The sequence below is a fragment of the Meleagris gallopavo genome, chromosome 1 (assembly GCF_905368555.1).
Source record: "Meleagris gallopavo chromosome 1, MGAL_WU_HG_1.1, whole genome shotgun sequence".
NCBI lineage: Eukaryota > Metazoa > Chordata > Aves > Galliformes > Phasianidae > Meleagris > Meleagris gallopavo.
In genome coordinates this window covers 169,544,361-169,567,452 of record NC_139404.1, presented here as the reverse complement: position 1 = coordinate 169,567,452, position 23,092 = coordinate 169,544,361, and the positions used below count along the sequence as shown (strand labels likewise).

Below are 23,092 nucleotides of genomic sequence, written 5' to 3'. Positions count from 1 at the left end.
TGTGCTGATGGCTGGTCTAGGTGACCTTAGTGATCTTTCCATCCTTAATGATTCTACGAATCTATGATTTCGGCTGAATTAAAGTTTTCTGGAGTATATCCAGCTGGTCACAGGTGGATAAATCAAATGTATAGGGAGAATGCAAGAACAAGTACAATCAGTATGATAAATTTTAACACTGAAAACCTGTTAACTAGATTTTCTCCTTTTGGTGGATATCTATCCTTAGAAGAATAGTAACGAAGTGTGAATGCACACAGCTGGATTTGTTATTCAGGTGAAGTCTATTTTTTGGAGCTGCAACCATCCATAGGAAACTCATCTGCAACTATACAGAAAATATTTTCTAAAAATGCTTGGAAAAGTAAGCATGGGAAATCTAATATTTGTGAGAGTTAAATTTCAAATGATATACTAAGCAAACCACTTTTTTTTTTTCTGCCTATTATAGGAAGTCAATACTCTCAATGTGACATTCTTTCTTATGGAGAACCAGAAGTAAACATATGCAATGCCTTAAAATCTCATTCTGAGCATACAAAGGAATTAATTACATATTTCTTTGCCAGAAGAGAAATGTCGTGAGTCACTGCCCCTCGTCATTTCTGAGAAATACAAATTTAAGTCTGAACTCATCAACTACATGTCTGAATCAAACATTCTGCTACAGCCTCTGATTTATTTCCTTCTCTATATTGTTTGTACTGAAAAAGATTTATGCAGTTTGCTTCAACATTTTAACTAATCTGAGTATAAAGTAATTCCATCTCTAAATGCTTAAAAATTTAGACTTTTCCCTAACTATAATACAATCCATTGAAATATTTACTCTTTACAAATCCATACTTTGTTATTATAGTACTATTTTTTATGTGTATTTTCCCCTAGAAACTGTCAAGCAATCTTTTGTAGATTTACCACATCTCCCAGACGAAATGAAAAATAAATTTGGAGAATGCAGTTAGGTCTATCTTTTATTTGTAGCAGGTGTTGGCTCACTAACAATTTTAAATTTAGTCCCTCCTGACTATGAGAACAAAATGTTTCCAATTGGCCTCATTCTGGCTCTAAAAGCACAGTTGATTTCTGAGATGGTAGATAAGACCATGGGATTTTATGACTTTAAAATAGAATGAATGGCTTTAAAAGGTTTCAGGATGATATCTTCTAATTCAAGACTCATGCCAATGGCACAGTGATGAGCAAATTATTCAGCACAGACCCATTAAAACATTCAGAATCTCAAAAACATTTCCATCTCTTATCCAGATTTAAAACAAACAAACAAACAAACAAATGCATTTTGATCTCCAAGTCTTCCGCAAAGCAGAGATAAACTTAGCTAAAAATGGTCAAACTTTTGTGATTGTGGCATTCTGTACCCCATATAATAGTTTTTATCATTAGATTAGTTGTTCTTCTGGGGGTAGATCTTTCGTCCTTTCTTCTGTAGGCCTTTCCACTCTGCAGAGTAGCAAACTCTGACCAGCCCAAACATGATGGATGCTACTTTTGATCAATCAAAACTTCATCAACAGAAAAACTAGAACAAACAAGCACTGAAAGAGATCCCTGACTGTATGCATATTGTGAAGCAAGCGGGGCCGAGTGTGGGTTTGAATATTGCTCTTAATCTGCCCTACATTGTAGGAGACAGTCTACTCCCTGGTTTGTATCCCATACCAATTAGTGCTGGCTCAGTCTCCTTATTTTACCTGGTAAAACTGGACAATGAAGATTTACTAAGGGCTGTCTTCTGCTGACAGGGCTGTTGTGAGATTCCATTCATTAGTAAAGCTAAAAATCTTGACGAAACAGATGGAGAAAAAAAGTAAACTTTGAGGATGACTTTAACAGAGGATGCACTCTTACATCCACAGATATTAATTTAGTCTCCTATTTTTTCTACCTTATTCACAACATACAAGTTCAATTTCTGGAATGCCATCAGTCAAATTAAAAAATAAATCAGTTGTGTCACCGTGACCAAAGGGAAGAGCTAGGTTTCATCAGTTTCCTGGTTGTCTTATTTTTATTAGCAGCGACCACACAGACACCCACAGCTGGGCTAGGGAAGGACCAGCACACATGCATTGTTGTTCACCTGCTTCAAGTCGATGGGACAAATTCCTCTGAGATCAGGGGAATAGGAGCTGTAAATATGACACTAAAATGGTATCTCATCAGCCTCTGACTGGAAAATCTATGAATAAAGTTAATGAAAACCTTCTGAAGGAAGCACTTGGAGGAAGAAATGGACATAGAATCATAGAAACCTTAGAATTGGAAGAAACATTTAAAGGTCATGAAGTCCAACTCCCCTACAATGAATAGTGACATCCATAGCTAGATCAGGTTGCTCAGAACCTGGTCTAGCCTGCCTTGAAAGTCTCCAGAGGTGGGCTATCCACAACATCCCTGGGCAGCCCATTCCAGTGCCTCACCACCCTCACTGTAAGAAACTTTTTCCTTCTGTCTAACCTAAATATACCCTCTTTGGGCTTGAAGCCATTTCCCCTTGTTCTGTCATTACAGGGCCTGCTAAAGAGACTGTCCCCTTCTTTTCCGTACCTCCTCTTTAGATACTAAAAGTCTGCTCTCAGGTCACCACACAGCCCTTTTTTCTTCACACTGTACAGCCCCAGCTTGCTCAGCCCATCCTCAAAGGAGACATAATTCCATGCGTAACTACTAATGATTTCCAGAAATGTGTTGAATCTGCGCCTTCCTCTTTCTTCCTCTGTACACCCACTCTTTGCTAAACTCCAAAGCAGGAAAATATCAATCTGATCTCAAAAGGGCAAAAGCTTAACTCAGCAGCTGGTCTCTAGGCTGAAAAGTAAAAGACAAGCTGTGATGTGAGATTAACTCTTTTCCTCAGAGTTTTGGAAAGCATGAACTCTGTCACAGATGAAAGTCTATGAAATAATCATAATCATTTAGGGAACAAATGAAGATGTTAGTAATTAAACTCAATCAGTGAGAAACCTAGTCACTCAATTTCATAGAATCATAGAATCATAGAATGGCCTGGGTTGAAAAGGACCTCAAAGATCACCTGGTCTCAAACCCCTTGCTGTGGGCAGGTTTACCAACCACTAGACCAGGCTGCTCATAGCCACATCCAGGGATGGGGCATCCAGAACCTCTCTGGGCAACTCGATCCAGTGTATCATCACCCTCTGTGTTAAAAACTTCCTAGATATTAGATACGTAACTTAAATCTCCCCTGTCTCAGTTTAGAATCATTCCCCCTTGTCCCATTACTATCAACCCATGTAAACAGTCATTCCACCCTCCTGTTTATATGCTCCCTTCACGTATTGGAAGGCAACAATGAGGTCTCCCCGGAGCCTTCTCTTCTCCAAGCTAAACAAGCCCAGTTCCCTCAATCTTTCTTCATAGGAGAGGTTCCAGACCTCTGATCATCTTAGTGGCTCTCCTCTGGACCTGTTCCAGAAGATCCATGTCCTTCTTGTACTGGTGGCCCCAAGCCTGGTCGCAGTAATCCAGATGGGGCTTCACAAGCAGAAATTTCTGCAGTAGAAATTCTTGTAAGGAGCAGGAAAAGCTATGTGTGAGTCAATCACAGGCATATTTCATCTTTGCGCAAAAGTGCATAGTTTTGTATTTTACTCAAAGAGGATTTATCAAGATTTACATTTGTACTTTTTTTTCTCATGTAATGTTCTTATTTTCAGTATTAATGCAAGGTATCAACATAATAAATAAAATTGTGATATAGAGCCCAAAATGTCAAAAACAAAAATTTAGATAGAAAAATGTGCTATTTTCACATGAAGTAGTAAATGCAGGCAAATGAACAGGTAGATGATAACGTTCTACTGAAAGCTAGAAGGTTTAGTCTTGGAAGAGTCCCTTGAGATAAATGGCCTAACATTAGGAAGGCTAGCAGAGTGGAGCCCATGATTGAATTAGAAAACACTAGACTTAATAATGTTTGAAAAACCTTTTGAACACATGTGCTTCCTTCTTCCTTATGGACATTTGAAGGAAGTCGGTACTTTAACACGATAATTACAGCATGTTACTACTTTGCTTCAAAATTTAATTATTAAAACCCCAAACTGATTTTCATACATCTGTAACTTCACACAATCTAATTGTACAGGTTGGCCTATTTTTGTAACACAGTAGCATTTCAGTCTAATTAAAATATGATGAATTCTTATATTTTTTGATATAGTAACATTAGAAATGTTTGTTTTCCTCTTAAAATGTATCTTGTTACTACCTTTTAGGCCAGTTTATAATGGTAAACTTTTATATACTGGCATAGAGATGAGGCACACTTCTCAAAGGAATATGAATGTGACTTTCTTTGAATTGTGCAAATAAATAAATTGCTCTAAGTTTAATGATTTTTCAAACATGCAAATAATTAAAATTATTCATGATTATATTGAATTTATTTTCTCACATCCTGAGAGAACAGACTAATAGGTAGAACAGAGATTTATCACTGTGAATTAATTTAAAATCAAAAGACTCAATATCAGATTGTGTGAGCTTCAAATATACATGAAAGATTTAAAAAGAATGAGTCAGAATACATTTTATTCTTAAATATCATGAGACTGTAATTTAGACATACAGCAGATTGTCTTCATATCTGAAACAGTACCAAAAAATATTTTTTAGAAAATGATAAATTATATAAAATCTAGTTAATTAACATTTTGAATGCACTGTATCATAGAATGTTTAAAAAATGTGAAAAATTAAAAAATATATATATATCAACTCACTTGTTGATTTGTTATTGACGTTTACAAACATATCTTTGATCTTTTATCAAGGATCCTTTTATCAAGGATCAGTGCAGCCTTTAGCATTTACATCCACCAAAGCAAGAATTTCAAGGAATATTTTTTTTGTCAGACCAAGTGATACAACTGGAAAAAGAGAAAAATTTTTCAGCACAACATTCCTTCTTCTGGTTTGAAATGGAAAAAAGAAAATCAAAACTAAAAAATAAGTACAGGTTGAAAACCCAACGATTTTCTGATTCTAAGGTAGATACACTACTGAATTAAAAGAACTTGCAAGAAAAAATGATTAATAATGGTTGAGCAACAATAGCAAGGTGAGAACAGACCAGATTGCTAGCTCCTGAGGAAGCTATCTAGCTATCACATACAGCTCAGGGTAGAATTAGCAAAATGGTACAAGGAAAAGTATAACATGAGACAAAACTGCTGTTCCTGATTATAATATGCATATAACCTGTGAACTAGATTAATGACTTATTTTTTTAAGATTTATTTATCCTCTTTTCTGTCTGCTCATCCAGTCCATACATCAAAAACTCCTCCATGAAGATTTTATGGGAAATCTGTTGACTTTCTTTTCATTTATTTTCCTGGAAATGATTTCCAAGATAGTTGCTTCACCCCTGTCCCATGCACCAAAGTGAGACTTGACTAACCTGTAGCTCCCTTGTCCTTAGGAGTTACTTTTGCTATTTATACTATTAATGGTAATGGCAATGGCCTTAAAAATGCTAGTATACTTTGGGATGGTTCATTCAAAGACAAGATGGATTTATTTTTAAAAAGTCTTTTGCTATGTAAAGGCTGACCTTAAACTGATGCACCGCATCACAACAAATACACTGCCTTCAGAAGGCCTTTGTGTCTGTTACAACTTTCTATGATGTTTTCAAAAACAGTTCCCAAAAGTGCATGGAATAGTTGCAGATTAGCAGTTATTCCATGAACTTCTTTTCACAGGGCAATTAACAGTTATAGTTCTTAAGCTGAACATTAATATTCATTTAGGCATATTTGGGAGAAAGTTTGTACCAGAGATGGAATTCTTGGAATTCTAGAGGAAAACAGTAGGATGACGAAAGTTTTCAGATTTGTTCCCTGTGCTACTGTAAGAGATTTTTTTATTTTTTTATTTTTTATTTTTTTTTTGCACCTTTGTCTCAAAGCTTGCTGAGGAACACTGAAAATCCTTTGTAAATTTTCTGCTAACTCGATTGTTGCTTACAACTAGCTGGAGATTTTTCAGAATGTAACATGATTCCTGCCATATGCTTTCAAAAGCAAAATAATTTCTTCCAATGTAATAAGCCTGATTCATCTCTCTATCTCACTTGACTGTAAGCCATATAATAATATTCCTGAAAAGGAAAAGAGGAAATCAAGAGGTTTTTTGATATATAAAACAAAACACATAGCTCATGTCTCAACAGCACACCCAATGCATTTATTTTTTGCTTCTCACCTAGTTCCTGCACATTCGGTCATTTAAGAAACTGAATTCAGATGAAAGCTAACCAAATTCTTTACTTCTTCAGTTAAAATAATGTTTTCTAACATCATGTTGAACTTAATCAGCTAGTCAGACAGTTTAATGGTTGCCAGAGCTACCTCCAAGTAAAAAACTTGGGAGATCTGGTATGGGAGGTGAGACAGAGATACCACCTCTCTTTGGACAGGAGACTAAGTCAGAACAATAATGAGAGTTGAAAGAATCATGTAGGCTAACAGCCAGTCATCAGCTTAGATAAACTATGAGATAGTGTGCAAAACACCACAATGGTGGATATGTAAAGAGGAGATCAGTTATTTAAGAAAAATAGAATGAACTCAAAAATCTTTAAAAAATATAATAATAATAGTTTTTTAAAAATACTGAAGCTTGTTTTGAGAAATATCAATTGTAACATTCTCCTCACTGCCATAAAAATAATATATATACATATATAAAGCTGTTTTATTTCTAGCATCAGTTGTCAGGAGGAGATCATTTTTTATTTTGAAGGCTTTTCCTCCCCCATCTCAGTAAATAGAAAATAAAAACCAGAAAATAATATTGCACATCTTCACATAACTTAACTTCCAACAAACAGGTTGCTAAAATGTCTAAACTCCGCTTTTGATTTGCTGAAGGTGTAAAGTCTGCTTCAAAATCAACTGTGTGATTTAATTTGATGTGCAGATTTAATAGTTGCATTTACTTGTGAGAGCTAACAAAAACTAATCAGAAGTACTGATTTGAGTCCACTGCTAAAATAGTATCTTTTGAGACTGTGTTTTTTTTTCCTCATTCAAAAGCTGTCAGTCCTTTGCATCTTTAGGTTTTAGTTTCAACTAGAGTCAAAACAGACAAAAAGAGAGTAACAGGCCGCATAAAGAGTATCTCCAAAAAGGAGAATACACTAAAGATCTCTTCTGCAGAATAAGTGATTAGTGCCAAATGGCAACTGGTCTGGCCAAGCTTCCTGGAATGTGAAGACTCAGAAAAACTCTCGTTGATAGAAATTCCTATAAAGCTCCGTAACAAATATAGAGGGAGGTGTCAGTGCTGTGTAAATTACAAGTCCTCATTTTTATCCCAAGAAGAAGCATAGAAAATGATGATCTATTTACAGAAGGGATGCTACAGCAAAGTATACATCAGTCACAGTAACTGGAACAGGTCTTTGTATAAAAATCTGAAATAATCTCTTTTTACCAGCATCAATCTAGAATTTACACCACTGAAGGAAAAGTCACTCTACTACAGTAGAAAGGGTATCATTAAGAAGTAGATAAAGCTCAAAAAAAGGTTTGACTGAGGCAATTTTCCCCTTTAATTTTTGTATCTAATTGCTTTTGACTTAGTGATTTCCACTATCAGAAAATGTAATCCTTTTAGCTTACTACTGAACCATTTGTCCTTCATTTTTGGTAGCATCTTTGCTAACAGGATGTTAGAGTAAATGCTGTATTCCATATTTGACAATCACCAATGTGTTGCGTCCCTTGCAGTCTTGTGTTAACATGCTTTTCACTTCTCTTTAATCTGTGACTAATAAAACATTTTTTTGTTTTGTTTTGTTTTCATTTACTGTTGTCTGCTGATTAAGGGAAGTATGACAGTTCTTTCACTGAGTAACAATTTGTGCAGAGTTTATCCTGACAAGAGGAATGCCAGTCCTTTTCTGACATTAATAAATTGCATTTGGCTGCAATAGATGATGACTCTTAAGGGTAATGGATTATAGCCTGTAAAGCCAAATCTTGTGATATATTTAGTCATTTTATTTGAGCCTACAAAAACTTGATAAATGCAAGCATTTTATAGACTTGTTGTGAATTTTAAATCCTGAGTATTTTAAGACTAACAGAATTTAAAACACAGGGTCTTCAAGTCCTTTATATGAAATGACAATAAGCACCACTCTATTCAGGCAAGCACGCAAAGATAGGGCTGATCTGAATTCTTTCCTCATGTCTTGCAGATCTCTGTTGACTCAGGGATATTTTTGATTTTTCACTGCTCTTCTGGAAAAACTCTATTGAGCAGTTTCCTACAGAAGCAGGAATCTAGTTTTCTCACATTTCCTTTCCTTGTATTCAAGTTATATTAGTTTAAAATGCAGTAGATAATCATTACTTGGAAGAAGTGTTTTGTTTTTTTTTTTTGTTGTTCAGTAAGCCTCTGTTTTTCAATACATAAAGAAATATGGTATGTGTTACAATCTTGCCACTTTCTTCTTTTTTAACTGTTTGCATTGTTGAATTTTTTTTTCACTTTTAAGTAATTTTGAACCATCTAAAAGCATTTGGGCAAAAATAATTACAAAAAAGATCTTGTAGCCCAAGCAGATTTTTTAGTGCACAAGAATGTAGTTTTCCAAAAATAATTTTATTTGCAATACCATTATAAGTAAAATTTAAAAAAATACCATCACTATTTTGGTAAGAGATTCTGAGAGAGAATATGGTGAACAAGTTGAAACATCATCTAACTGAAGATTTTTCTCACTGCGTTTCTGTGTTATCACCTGCTGATAGATGTCGAGATAGTGAGAATTCCCTCCTTGGCCAGTCAAGAGGGGTTTGGCAGCCCCTGCAGGAGTTCACGTGAGGAAAATTCTTGACAAGATGCCTGAAAATTTGATTATCACAACATGCATATAACTGTGTTTGGAGGTCAGATGATGGAAAAATGAAGAATGTTCTATAGAATTATGAAGTCATACTGGTACAGTTTTAACACTGCCTGCAATTGCAGAATAGCTACCAGGATTCTCTCAGTCTGGTGGCTCACAGATCACATAGAATCTACAAGGATGGTTCTCAGGAATCTCAAGAGTCACCAATCAGGGACAGCCTGAGCAGGCTTGTTGGCTTTGGTCAAAGAACAAAGCACAAAACTTAACAGCAAGTCAAAGTCACACTGAAAGTCACATAGTCACAGAAAAAACGTGCTTTTGGCAGCAGCATTTTCTGGAGGAAAAACTTGCTTTGTAAAAGTTTATGCTCCTTTGTAATGATAAATACCTTTGCAGTAGACCTTGGCACAGTGTGTCAGAATTTGAAGCTTTTTTTGAAATATTTGTTTCCCTTCACATTTACTTCTTTCTTTAATAGACTTTAGCTGTCATCCAGTGCAATTGGAATTGCACAGTTCACACTTTCAAATCTTCCTAGATATTTTTAAATGATCAAAGCTGTTATAAATTTTGCTAACTGATCTTTTAAAGCTAAATTAATGTTTCATAAAGGATAAAAACTGAAATTGAGGCACATACCAATCTGAGGATTCAAAGATCAGATCACCTTACTTTCTATATTATTTATATTAATTATTCCTGCAACTACAGTTAAATTGACCTATGGTTAAGAAAGCCAATAGTAAATGTCACAGAATCACAGAATCACAGAATCACAGAATTGTAGGGGTTGGAAGGGACCTCTAGAGATCATCGAGACCAACCCCCCTGCCAAAGCAGGTTCCCTACACCAGGTCGCACAGGTAGGCGTCCAGGCGAGACTTGAATATCTCCAGAGAAGGAGACTCCACAACCTCCCTGGGCAGCCTGTTCCAGTGCTCCGTCACCCTCACCACAAAAAAGTTCTTACACACATTCGTTCGAAACTTCCTATGCTGCAGCTTATGTCCATTTCCCCTCGTCCTGTCTCCACGTACCACTGAAAAGAGACTGGCCTCACCACTGTGGCCGCCACACCTCAGATATTTATAAACCTGGATCAGGTCCCCTCTCAGTCGTCTTTTCTCAAGGCTAAACAGACCCAGTTCACTTAGCCTTTCTTCACAGGGGAGATGCTCCAGGCCCTTCACCATCTTTGTGGCCCTCCGCTGGACTCTTTCCAAGAGATCCCTGTCTTTTTTGTACTGGGGAGCCCAGAACTGGACACAGTACTCCAGATGAGGCCTTACCAGGGCAGAGTAGAGGGGGAGGATCACCTCCCTCCACCTGCTGGACACGCTCTTCTTAATGCACCCCAGAATGCCATTGGCCTTCTTGGCCACGAGGGCACACTGCTGGCTCATGGCCAACCTGTCGTCCCTCTCTGCAGAGCTCCTTTCCAGCAGCTCATCCCCCAGCCTGTATTGGTGCATGCAATTATTCCTCCCTAGGTGTAAGACCCTACACTTGTTTTTTGTTGAACCTCATCCGGTTTCTTACTGCCCAGCTCTCCAGCCTGTCCAGGTCTCGCTGAATGGCAGCACAGCCTTCAGGCGTGTCAGCCAATCCTCCCAACTTCGTATCAGCAAACTTGCTGAGGGTGGCCACTATCCCCTCATCAAGGTCATTGATGAAGATGTTGAACAAGACCGGACCCAGCACAGACCCCTGGGGGACACCACTGGTTACAGGTCTCCAGCCAGACTCTGCACCACCAACAACGACCCTCTGCGCTCTGCCAGTCAGCCAGTTCTCAACTCACCTCACTGTCCACTCGTCTATCCCACACTTCCTCAGCTTTGTTATAAGGATGTCGTGAGAGACAGTATCAAATGCCTTTCTAAAATCAAGGTAGACAACAACTACCGCTCTTCCCCCATCCACCCAGCATGTGACAGCATCATAGAAGGCCACCAGGTTGGTCGAGCATGACCTCCCCTTGGTGAACCCATGCTGACTACTCCTGATAACCTCCTTTTCTCCCAGTTGTCTGGAGATGGTATCCAGCACAAGCTGTGCATCACCTTTCCAGGGACAGAGGTGAGGCTGACTGGCCTATAATTACCCGAGTCTTCCTTCTTGCCCTTTTTGAAGACCGGAGTGACATTGGCTATCCTCCATTCTTCAGGGACCTCCCCTGTTATCCAAGACCTCTCAAAAATGATGGAGAGCGGTTCGGCAATGACCTCCGCCAGCTCCCTTAGCACCCGTGGATGCACCCCATCAGGTCCCATGGACTTGTGGACCTTAGTACTGCCTAGGCGCTCACGCACGTCCTCTTTCCTGACTAAAGGGAAGTCTCCCATTCCCCAGACCCTCTCACTAACCTCCAGGGTGTGGGATTCCTGCGGGAGAGCCTTTTCACTGAAGACGGAAGTAAAGAAGGCATTCAGTATCTCTGCCTTCTCAGCATTCCCCATTAACAGAACCCCCCCCCCTCACTTAGTAAGGGGCCCACATTCTCTCTAGTTTTCCTTTTGCTGTTAACATATTTGAAGAAGCCTTTTTTCTTATCCTTTATCACTTTAGCCAGATTCAATTCCAAGCAGGCTTTAGCCTTCCTCGTTGCATTCCTGCAGGCCCTGACTACATTCCTATATTCTTCCCAAGTGGTCAGACCCTTTTTCCACATTTCATGGACCTTCTTCTTTCCTTTGAGCTTGCACATGAGCTCCTTGCTCATCCACACAGGTCTCCTGCCACCTTTTCCCGATTTCTTGCTCACAGGGACGCACCGATCCTGAGCTTGGAAGAAGAGCTGTTTAAATGCTGATCAGCTCTCAGAGGCCCCCTTACCTTCTAACACCCGAGCCCACAGGATAGTTTCAAGTAGGTCCCAGAAGGGATCGAAGTTGGCTCTCCTAAAGTCCAGGGTAGCAATCCTACTTATTGCTTTGGTTCTTCCTCTCAGGATCTTGAACTCCACCATCTCATGATCACTACAACCCAAACTGCCTCCAACCTTTACTTCCTTAACAAGTCCATCCCTGTTGGTGAGAATAAGGTCCAGTAACACCCCTCCCCGCATCGGTTCCTCCACCACCTGCATCAGAAAGTTGTCTTCAACGCACTGCAAGAACCGTCTGGACCGTGCGTGCCTGGCCATGTTGGTCGTCCAGCAAATATCTGGATAATTGAAGTCCCCCATAAGCACCAGTGCCTGGGAACGTGACGCTACATCCAGTTGCTTTTGGAAGGCCTAATCAGCCTCCTCATCCTGATCAGGGGACCTGTAGTACACACCCACAACAGCGTCACCCTTACTAGCCTGCCCCTTGATTCTCACCCATAAGCTCTCCACTGCTACATCACTCTCCCCCAAGTGAAGTTCAATACATTCTAGCTGCTCTCTCACATAAAGAGCAACTCCACCACCCCGCCTAGCCAGCCGATCTTTCCTAAAAAGCACATAGCCCTCCATGACAACATTCCAGTCATGCGAGCTGTCCCACCACGTCTCTGTGATCGCAATGAGATCACGACCTCACGACCGCACGCAGAACTCCAGCTCTTCCTGTTTATTTCCCATGCTATGCGCATTAGTATACAGGCACTTAAGAGAAGCAGCATCCCCTCACCCCTCTCCAAGTCTTTGAACTCCACTGTCTCCACCCATCAAGTTCTGTTTGGAGCCTCGAACTGCCCCCTCAGTCCCAGCAGTCCTCATTTTGTCTCCTTCCCCCTTCATACCTAGTTTAAACACCTGTCAATAAGTCCTGCCAGTTCCTTGGCTAGAACCCTCTTTCCTCATGGAGACAGGCTGCTTCCATTTGCAGCCATCATGCCAGGTGCCGAGTAAATTGCCCCATGATCAAAAAAAACAAAAATCCTGCGTTTGCACCAACTCTGAAGCCATTTGTTCAAGAGATGGGTTTTTAGGCTTATCCCAGTATCGTTTCCTGCCACTGAAGGTACAGATGTAATACCCACCTGCGCACCTGTTCCTTCAACTACCCGCCCCAGTCCCCCGAAGTCATCTTTGATAGCCTTCAGGCTTTTCTCACCAACTTCTTCGCTGCCAGCCTGTACTATCAATAGTGGATAGTAGTCAGAAGGGCAGATCAGTCTGGGAAGTCTCCTAGCAATGTCCCTGACCCGTGCCCCAGGGAGGCAGCACACCTCTCTGCGGGTAGGGTCAGGTCGGCATATAGGGCCTTCGGTTCCCTGCAGCAGGGAGTCACCTATGACAACCACCCTTCTGTCCTTTCGGGTGGAGGAATTCTTGAAGCGCGGGGATGACCGCTTCCCCCGAGGCACCCTCATGGGTGGGCCTCCCTCCACATCTGCACACACCTCTCCCTCTGGTTCCAGGGCCTCAAATCTATTCCGCAGAGGCACCTGGGGAGCCGAGCATGGTCTGGGGGGGGAACGCACACAACGCCGAGTAGGTATCTGTTTCCACCCATCCTTCTCTCTCAAACAGCTTTGCTCTGCTCGGCAACAACAGAGCAGAGGCTCCTCCACTGAGCAGTGGATATCACCTTGCCATTTTGGGAGAGAGGTTTGTCCCAGTCCCACACCCCCTAGTTCTTCATAAGTATTGTGAGGGGAAGGAGCAGACTGAGGGCTCACTGTCTCAGAAGCAGTCTGTCTTTCGATTCCTCTCTGTCACCTGTTTGCAAGGCGACTGGGGGCCACATGCTCCATAGGGAGCCTCAGTTGCATGCCAATGTGCATGTCATTGTGATGATGCTTTTGAAAAATAGCTAGTAAAGTAAAAACTTGCACACATTCAGCTAATATTTTAGGTAAAGAATCAGCATCATCAACAATTTCTGCTTAACTTGCAAAAATATTAGGGTTCTCAATCTTTTTTTGCCTTTTATTCATAGTTAATTTCTTTTATATTCTACTTACAAAAACTTTCCCTATATGTTTTTCAAGAGAAAACAAACAAACAAAAAACAATGTACCTTGTAGATGAAAACAATTTCTAACATTAAAGAAGATTAAGATTGTTTTGATCATTTGATCTTGTTTTGAGATCAGAATGTACAAACTTTTGGAACTGAATAATCTACGCATCCCACTTCTCCGAGTTCTTTCCTTAAACTGTTGGATTATTAGAAGGAATTGAGTTAACCATTTAGGCAGAGTGTCAGGTGTGCCTATCAACAGTTATAACTGATTATACACTCTGCTGTGTGGATCATTTTCAGACCAAATACTGACAGAAAAAAAATGGTCATTGAGATGTGGGAGATATGAGTTATAGTGGAAAAGAGACTATTACTAGGTAGAGGTTTCATCAGCTTAAAATAAGGAGTTAAGTCCTAATTCTAAGTCTTTGTAATGGGTGTCAGTACTAAGGCAAATAGCACCTTCAGAGTCCTATACATGTTAGCAAAAACTGGGAATAAAACCCTTTTCTTTAACTGTACAAAAATGGAGCAGAGAGAAACACCTGAAATCCAAATTTAATGTGACCCGAACCAGCCTGGATACCCTAGTCCAGAAGTGCAGGGATCTTGCTATGACCTCTCAAGCTCTAGCCTTTGAAGTGCTGGGGTTGTTGGCAGCGGGGCAGCAGAATAGGTTTGCTCCTCAGCTCTCCTCTCTATATCAGCTGTGCATGTCACTTTTCGTAAAATAGTTCTTTGATTGCCAGAGTCTGAAGACTGGTATTTCAAAGTTTGTTCTGTTTCACTTTGAAAAACAGACTGTGAAATTCAAGAGCAGAGAAGCATCCTTAGTAACAATTGGACTGTCACAGCGATGGTGGTAGAAAGTCAGGTTGCAAACCGAGGGCAAATCTTCCTTGAACTCATATACCTCCCAAGTTAGGAACTTGACATTTTGTATTGCTATTTTTATATGTAGTGTAGTATATGGCTGACTTTCTTCTGATCTTCACAATGTGTACGCAGTGATTTGGATAAAGTACTGTACACAGTAACATGAAAAATTGCATTCATTAGCAGATTTGGCACAGATTAAGACTGCTTTGAAGTTTGGTTCTGTAACAAATCTTGCATAAACTCTCTTGTTCAGATGTTGACTACTTATTAATGTTCCTTTCCCTCTAATAGAGATGCAAAATATTTCAGTTTGGATGATGTTGTACAATAAAGAAGATACTGAAATAACAAATACCGATAGCTACATCTCACATGGTCTGCCAATATAATAGGAAAAACAAAAACAAAAACAAAAACAAAAACATTTCAATGGAAACTAAATACAATTGTCAAAACTTAAGAAGGTAAAATAGAAACACTGTATGGAGAAAACGAAACCTAGTGATTTGTTGCCTCGGTAATTCAAATCTTATTCCAAATATTTAATTACAACATAAGTGTTGTCCACTGAGGCAGATATCCCAAGAAATTAATTGTTCTGCAGAATTGACACTAACCAACCATAACATTGTAATGAAATTATTCAATGCTTTTGATGTACAAAGCTAGAGATAGTGAGAATTATTCCAAATAAATATATTTTGGCAGAAAATTCTAGTTCATTGGGCCTGAAATGTTTACTTTCCAACATATCAGTCGAATTATTTTGGTCTGGATGCCTGATGTACTACCCTATTAAGAAGTTCCTAGATTTGTGGTGAGCACTTTGGCACGTTTGTTTTGGAAATGAAAGTTAATTCCCACAAGACCCTGGAAGTGGTGTGCTCCTAAATCTCTGATATCTGCTATGAAAGTAATGCCTCTTACTTTATTATGCTGGTCCACGATTTCAGAGGTGGATGTTGGCAGTATGGCAGTAGAGGCGGAACCTTCCCACCAATATCCCATTACATTTCGTTGCTTCGTGACAAAATGGCGTCTGATATGGAAGGGGATAGGAAGCAAAGATGTGTCACTGAATTCCTCCATGCAGAAAAAATGGCACTCAGTGACATTAACAGACGCTGGTTGAATGTTTATGGAACCCAGATGGTGGAGGTGAGCACAATGTGACAGCATTTCAGCAGTGGGTCACCTCCCCAGGTACAGATTTTTATGAGTGGCATGCAGCTCTTGTTCATTGCTGGCAAAAATGCATAGCTAATGATGGTGACTGTGCTGAAAGACAGTGTTTTGTAGCTGAGAAATTGCTCTGTCAAATAGTGTTATTGTGTTCTTTGTTTTAGTTTCCATGGAAATAAATAGGAGGCATTACTTTCAGTGTGACCTAAGTCCACTTGCCAGAACAGGATTTGTAACGCTGGTACAGCTACACTTTAGGCTAAGACTGATAGTTTTAAAATAACTAAGCACACCATTGTTCATCTGAAAAAAAAATCAACATTGCTGAGTGAAGAGGTGAGGTCCCTACTCACCCAAAGTAAGAGGCTCTTTTTCCTTTCTTTTCTTTTCTTTTCTTTTCTTTTCTTTTCTTTTCTTTTCTTTTCTTTTCTTTTCTTTTCTTTTCTTTTCTTTTCTTTTCTTTTCTTTTCTTTTCTTTTCTTTTCTTTTCTTTTCTTTTCTTTTCTTTTCTTTTCTTTTCTTTTCTTTTCTTTTCTTCTTTTCTTTTCTTTTCTTTTCTTTTCTTTTCTTTTCTTTTCTTTTCTTTTCTTTTCTTTTCTTTTCTTTTCTTTCCTTTTCTTTTCCTTTCCTGTCTTGTCTTGTCTTGTCTGTCTTTTTTTCCCCTCCCCTCCACTCCCTTCCACTCCCCTCCCCTCCCCTCTTCTTAACTTTCTTACCTATTATAAATTTTCAAGATAAAAATGTCTGTGAAATGGAAAAAAAAAAAAATCTGCTGTTTAACATAGCATGCAGCGACTCCTAGGAGGTGGTTACAGGTAGGACCTGTTGCTTGGACAAGAGGCTGTGATGCTAATAGAATCTGCAGAATATTGCAGAATATTGCAGGTGATGGTTCTGGATGCAAAGCCTTGGTCCCTTATTGAACTCAATTTTTTTTTTTTTTAATTTTATTTTTTGGTTCATTTGAAAGAATTCCCTTGACTTCGCTTAAGAAACATAACAAACAATATGAACTGATATGAACTCTGCTATGAGATGTTCACAGTCTGTCTTATGCATTGTGCGTAAGGCTCCCAGATCCCAAAACATGTGATATTTCCTGTAATGCTTTCATAATACAACAGCTTAGATGGAAAAGAAGCCAGTACGTTTCAATTATATTAGACTAGAATGAAATACTGAAGCACTAGCCCTAAATTATGAAATCCTTCCTGTGCACAAATGAAGTGGAAAGGGTTTTTTTTGCATGTTACTCAGACTGATGAGCGAGTTTTGGTTTGCAGACTGCCTGAGACATGAATTCTCATGCTTCCAGCTTTCTTGTCAGAAAGTCTGTGGGTGAATGGTTCTGATTTGAGCCCACTTTTATGGGGGAAGAAATACTCCAAGAAATATTTAGGATGTTTTGTGGTAATATTTTAAATTACTGAGCAATTGTGCTGGAACCAAATGAGGAAGGAGACTGAGTAACTCTTTCTTCATAGGTTACTACATGCCTAACATTTTTCAGCCACCTACACTATTATGGATGCAAAGAATGATAATTTGTAACATGTCTGTAAAATACTTTCCTGTTCCATATTTTTTTCCAGTGCTTTTTCTTATTTAAATACCTCTTGTAAGAAAGTTTAAAAAAAACCCTCAGACATCTACAATAAGCAGCTGAAATAACTTTGTAGTTTTAAAAATGGTTCATTTTTAACTAAACAAGGAAGAATAAAGCTGATGTAAAATAAATGTGCTTCAGAAATGCTGGGAAACGTGTGATTATATCTGGACAGATTTAGATAATTAAGTTGTATGAGGCCTTTTTTGAACATCTGAAGTGTGGGTGGATTAGAGGAAACAAAGCATTAAATCTCAACTTCACATATATTTTGTTGTCTTTTCACATGTCTCTCTTTCCTGTGGTGCCAGCCAGTTGTCCAGCCCCATCTGCTTAATAGGACAAGTCATGGTTTCAAGGGAAACATTACTTCTATTTACAAGAAAGGGAGGAAGGAGGATACAGGAAACCACAGGTCAGTGAGCCTAACCTCTGTGCCTGGGTTGATTATGAAGCAGATCCTCTTGAAAGACATGTTAAGACACATGAAGGGTGGATGAGTGATCAGAGTCAGCCAGCATGGCTTCACAAAGGGAAGGTTGTCCCTGATCAATCAGGTGGCCTTCTATAATGGAGTGATGGGATTGGTGGTCGAAGAAAAGGCAGTTGATGTCATCTGTATGGACTTCTGCATGGCCTGTGACATGGTCCCATACCACATTCTTATCTCAAATGGAGAAAGATTAATTTGAAGAGTGGACTATTCAGTGGATACGGAATTGGTTGGAAGGTAGCATCCAGAGGTTTCTGGTTAATGGCTCTATTGCCAGGAAGGGGCCAGTGATGATTGTGTCCCACAGGGCTCTGTTTTGGGACTGATACTCCTTAACATCTTTAGCAGTGACATTGATGATAGGGTGAGTGCACACTAAGTAGTTTGCTGATGACACCAAGCAGAGCAATGCAACTGATACAGCAGAAGGAAGGGATGCCATCCATAGGGACATTGATAAACTCAAAAGGTGGGCTGTTGTGAACCTAATGAGGTTCAACAAAGGAAAGTGCAAGGTTATGCACTTAGGTTGGGATAATTCCAGATGTATATACAAACAGTAGCCCTGTTGAGAAGAACTTAGAGTTTCTGGTTGATAAAAACTTAACATGAGTCAGCAGTGTGTGTTTGTAGCTCAGAAGGCCAATGGTATCCTGGGCTCCATCAGAAGAAGGATGGCCAGCAGGGCAAGGGAGGTGATTGTTTCCCTCTCCTTTGCCCTCATGAGACCGCAGCTGGAGTATCTTCTTTATTTTTGGATTAAATAAATATGTAATATCATGGTGCTTTAGCTTTCAGCTAAAGAATAAAGTGCATGTAAAAGTAACAGCTCTCCATGAGGCTTCATCAGCCATTTTGGAGAATGAGATGCTGGCTGTTGGTGATGTAATAAATAATAATTTTATGACCATTATTAGGTAAAGACATTAAACAGCCTGTGTGGCAAGACATCTCAGCAAGTCTGTAAAAAAATCAGAGTTAAAAAACATTAAAACTAGAGATTTTGAATTTATTACTACAAATGATTTATAAGTGTTATAAAGTATTATCTAGAAGTACTATTTATAAGTAACAACTCTCTGACCCAAAATAAATTGACAATATACATGGCATTCACCATGAACTGAATTATTTTGTTTGCTTAGAAGTAGTTTGAGAAGGAATCCGGGCAAAAAAATAATAATAAAAAAAAAGCTTTTGCAAATACATTTATATTTCAGTTATGCATTTCCAACAGAATATCAGTTCAGAATATCAGTATTGCTGTATCTGAATTATGTCAAAATGGTGAGAAATGATAGTATATTCAGAACACAGGAGATCATGATTTAGTATTTGATTCTACTGCACATCATGAAGGATGCCAGGCAGGTGACAGAATTTCAGATGCTAAGAGTTCTTTTTTTTTGCCATTTTCAAAGATGAAAGTATTTGCATCTCTTATGTCAACTACATTCATTCAGTGCAGTTTAAAAAACTCAGTTGAGAATTCCTGGCAGAAATTTGTCAGTAACATCATCCATGAGATCTCACCAGATTTTTATTTAACCTCAATTTTTAAAATATCTCGTCTTAGTTTTAAGATTTTAGTGGCAAGAGAATCCACTGGGAGCTATTGTAAATCGTCTCAGTGAATCATTAGGATGAAAACTGAAAAACACCTCTTTAATTTAGCATTACTTTATCTAGGTTTATTTTCCAGTATGGATTGGATCTTATTATAATTTTACCCACTAGATTAATGTATCCATTATCTATGTCTTACTTTCTATGTAGGTATGTAGGGAAAGTCTTTATTAGTCTGTAGTCTTTGATAATCTAGATTGCTTCACCTCCTGGAATGCTTTTATAAGGCAAGATTTTTTTACTTCTTAGTCTTCAGGCTATCAACATCCCTCAAAAAATTGCAATTAGGTGATGGAAAATTACCTATGCAGGTCCCACTTTGGACAGCATACTAGTTTCACAGATATTCTGTAAGGGGTTCAGCTGTCACTGCTCCAAACACTCCAGAGTCCTCCCCAGGAGCACTACTGTCATGGAGTAATCTAGATCTATCCGTGTCCATGACAGGGGGACAGCAGGCCCACTGTCCCACTGGCCCAAAAGGGGAGGTGGGGGATGGGAGGGGGGTGTTGATGCTTTACAGGTCAGTTTGGCCTGGTTCTGTGACTAATGGGGCAGGAGACTCCCTGGGAAATAGGAAAGGGAAAGGAGGAAGGACAGGGAGATGGGAGCTGGGCCTAAAAACAGAACAGTGGCAGTGATCTGAGGAGAAAGTTAATCTATTAAATATGATATCAGAATGCAAGATAAAACACTATGATACAATATAATACAATATAAGAACTGCATAGTTCATAAAACTACAAACTAACCTCTACAAATCTTTCTGCTGTCTCAGAAGGTCACTAGACCCATTGTCTGATCATCTTTGAGATCTTTCATGACTATTTTTAATGTGTGCATTTGGTGCATCATGTTAATTTCAGATCACTATAGTTCTTAATCAAAGTATCAAAAAATATTGACTCATAGGCTCAAAGAATGTGGAGGTATGTTACATTAGCATCCATTACCTCTATTAACCAAACTGGGACCATTAAAAGAGCAAACTACTTGGAGACAATCTAATGGTTTTCCTTAAATTATTAATCATTTCCTTAATTGCTCATTAACAGAGTGTCAGCCATTTCCATATTTACTGATGTTGGTCCGTCTGGTCTATTTTTAATTACTTTGAGCAACACTGTGAGTGCAACATTAGCCTTTTCCAGTCTTCAGGAACCTTCCTGATATTACAAGATTTTTTCTCAGATCAATATCCTATAGCTAGCAGACTCCTTAATCAATGCTTCCAAGATTCTTAGATGGAATTTTAAAATGTTTTCATTAGTTCCTGTCTAACTTAGTCTTGAGTTGCAGTTAATTGGGAAAATTCAAGAAATTTAAATTTTATTTCATTTTTAAGTTAGTTACTGCAAAAGTTTGCTCTCCTTTGTCAGCTTAAGAAAAGTCCAGAGAGAATGAACAAAGCAGAATCAAAATAAGATAAAATTTTCCTCTGGACAATAGAAGACAATGAATTATGTTGTCCTATTTTATGAAAAATGTAAGAGATGTCAGTGGATATGCCCTGTAAATAAAAACATATATAGTCATAATGTAATTAGAACTTGTTGTGGATTAAAGTTAAAACTCATGGATCTAAGGATTAAATTAAACTATTATGAAGAATTGAGTCATGCCGAAACAAAGAATGTTGTGTTCATTTAGCACAGCTTCAGCTATGTAGAATTTAAACATCTATACTAAACTACTTCTTTACATTTGTTTCATAGTTAACAGGAATATGTAAGATGGTCTGAAGTACAACTCGTTCCATAGACACTGAACAGCTGAGAATGGCTTAGCTGTCTTTTGTAGGTGTCCGTCTCTCTCCAGGAAATGCAAGAAAAGTAGACAATACTGGATAGCTAACGTTTGTCCAAATAAAGACAGACGAGGTGAAATCTATCCAACATGACTGATCCAAGATGTGTACTAGGAAGCAAGAACCAACCGCACAACTCCTCCTTTTCATACAAAAAATATTATCATTACATATTTCTGTCCAACTCAGAGCAGAGGTTACTGAAATGGGACAAGAGTGCCAGCCCTAAATGCAATGTTGACTTCAGGTTTAGGGATTTTTATTGTTTTTTTTCGTACAAAGTAATCCTCAGAGAAATAGCAATTATTGTAGAGTAATTTGCTTTAATTGGAACAAATAATCTCTCCTGCGTAAAATATGAATACATATATAATCACTGTATGATTGTTTGATTGCATGACTGTATATTAGCCCTTTTATTAAAAGAAAATGGGTACTCATTTAAAACTATTAATTGAATGTATACAGTATTTGTAACTTATACATGTGATTGTTTGCTCATATAAAATACAAAATTTTTTATTTTACAAATTAAGATACAAATTTTCTCATAGGTGTTCAGTCAGAAAGACATTGTCCTTTGGGGAAAATAAATAAATAAATAAATTGATATTTTCTGATGAAAAGTAGAATTTTGACTCTGTCCTTTCAAAATGGAGAGCATGAACCTGCTTTCCAGACTGACTTGCTCTCTGCTTTCTCTCTCTCATCAAGCCAAGCACACTGTACTCTAAAAAGGGCAAACAGAGCAAGACTGTGTTCGGTTCACATCTATAAAGAAGAGAAAGGAGGCAGAATGTTTGATTAATCATGGTTATCTCCATGCCACCATCAACCATACAGAGCACCTGCTAGCTAAATGCTAACTGTTAAACAAACAAAACAAAACAAAACCACTTATCTTTCTGGCAGAGAAGAAACTGTGTACCCTTAAGTATCTCAGTATTATTAAAAATCTTAGACCTTAGCAAATGACTGACAATATTTCAGAAACAGAAATGCTGACTAAGACCTTGTTGGTGAAAACAGATGGTTCTTGTCACTTATCTGGAAGAACATGTCAACCGCATCAGGTCATCTACATTAAAGAAAAAGCAGAATATGCTTGTAAAATGCTGACTGCAAAAAATCTAAAAATGATGTAATCCAGAGAGCAGGTAATATATATTAATTGTCAAGGGAAGAGTCAACTAGGGTGACATAGTGTTCACTATGGAAGTTGCAGTTCATACAACAATCTCAAGAAAGCCTCATTCTTTCCAGGATGCAGAAAATCAATACATTCTTTTTTTTTTTTAAATACATATCAATACTCATACATAAATATACAATATATATACATATATACATAAATATATATCTCCTTTGCCTGTGTGGATGGAAGATATATGCAGGCGTACATAATTCTTTACATGTATAAATGTATAAACACACAAAACTACTTGCATATGGTGTGTCTTTACAGGCCTCTTACAACTTTCTGGAGCTCCAGATTCAGCTACCTCCACAGTACCTACAATGACAATAGACACTTAGATTTATGTGGTTTAAAGCCACCCTACACTCTGCAGTGAGGAATGCAGACTGCCACACCACTGTTTATTCACCGTACACCAAGATGACCAAAACACAAGCGTTCTTGTGTTTGTTTGAATCCTGTCCCCAACAGTTTCGATTCATTATTGAG

At 38.5% G+C, this 23,092-nt stretch overlaps 1 pseudogene; it reads left to right on the top strand.

Moving 5' to 3' along the window:
- LOC146545779 (uncharacterized) overlaps positions 1–23,092 on the top strand; it is a 43,597-nt pseudogene that overhangs the window by 18,373 nt on the left and 2,132 nt on the right.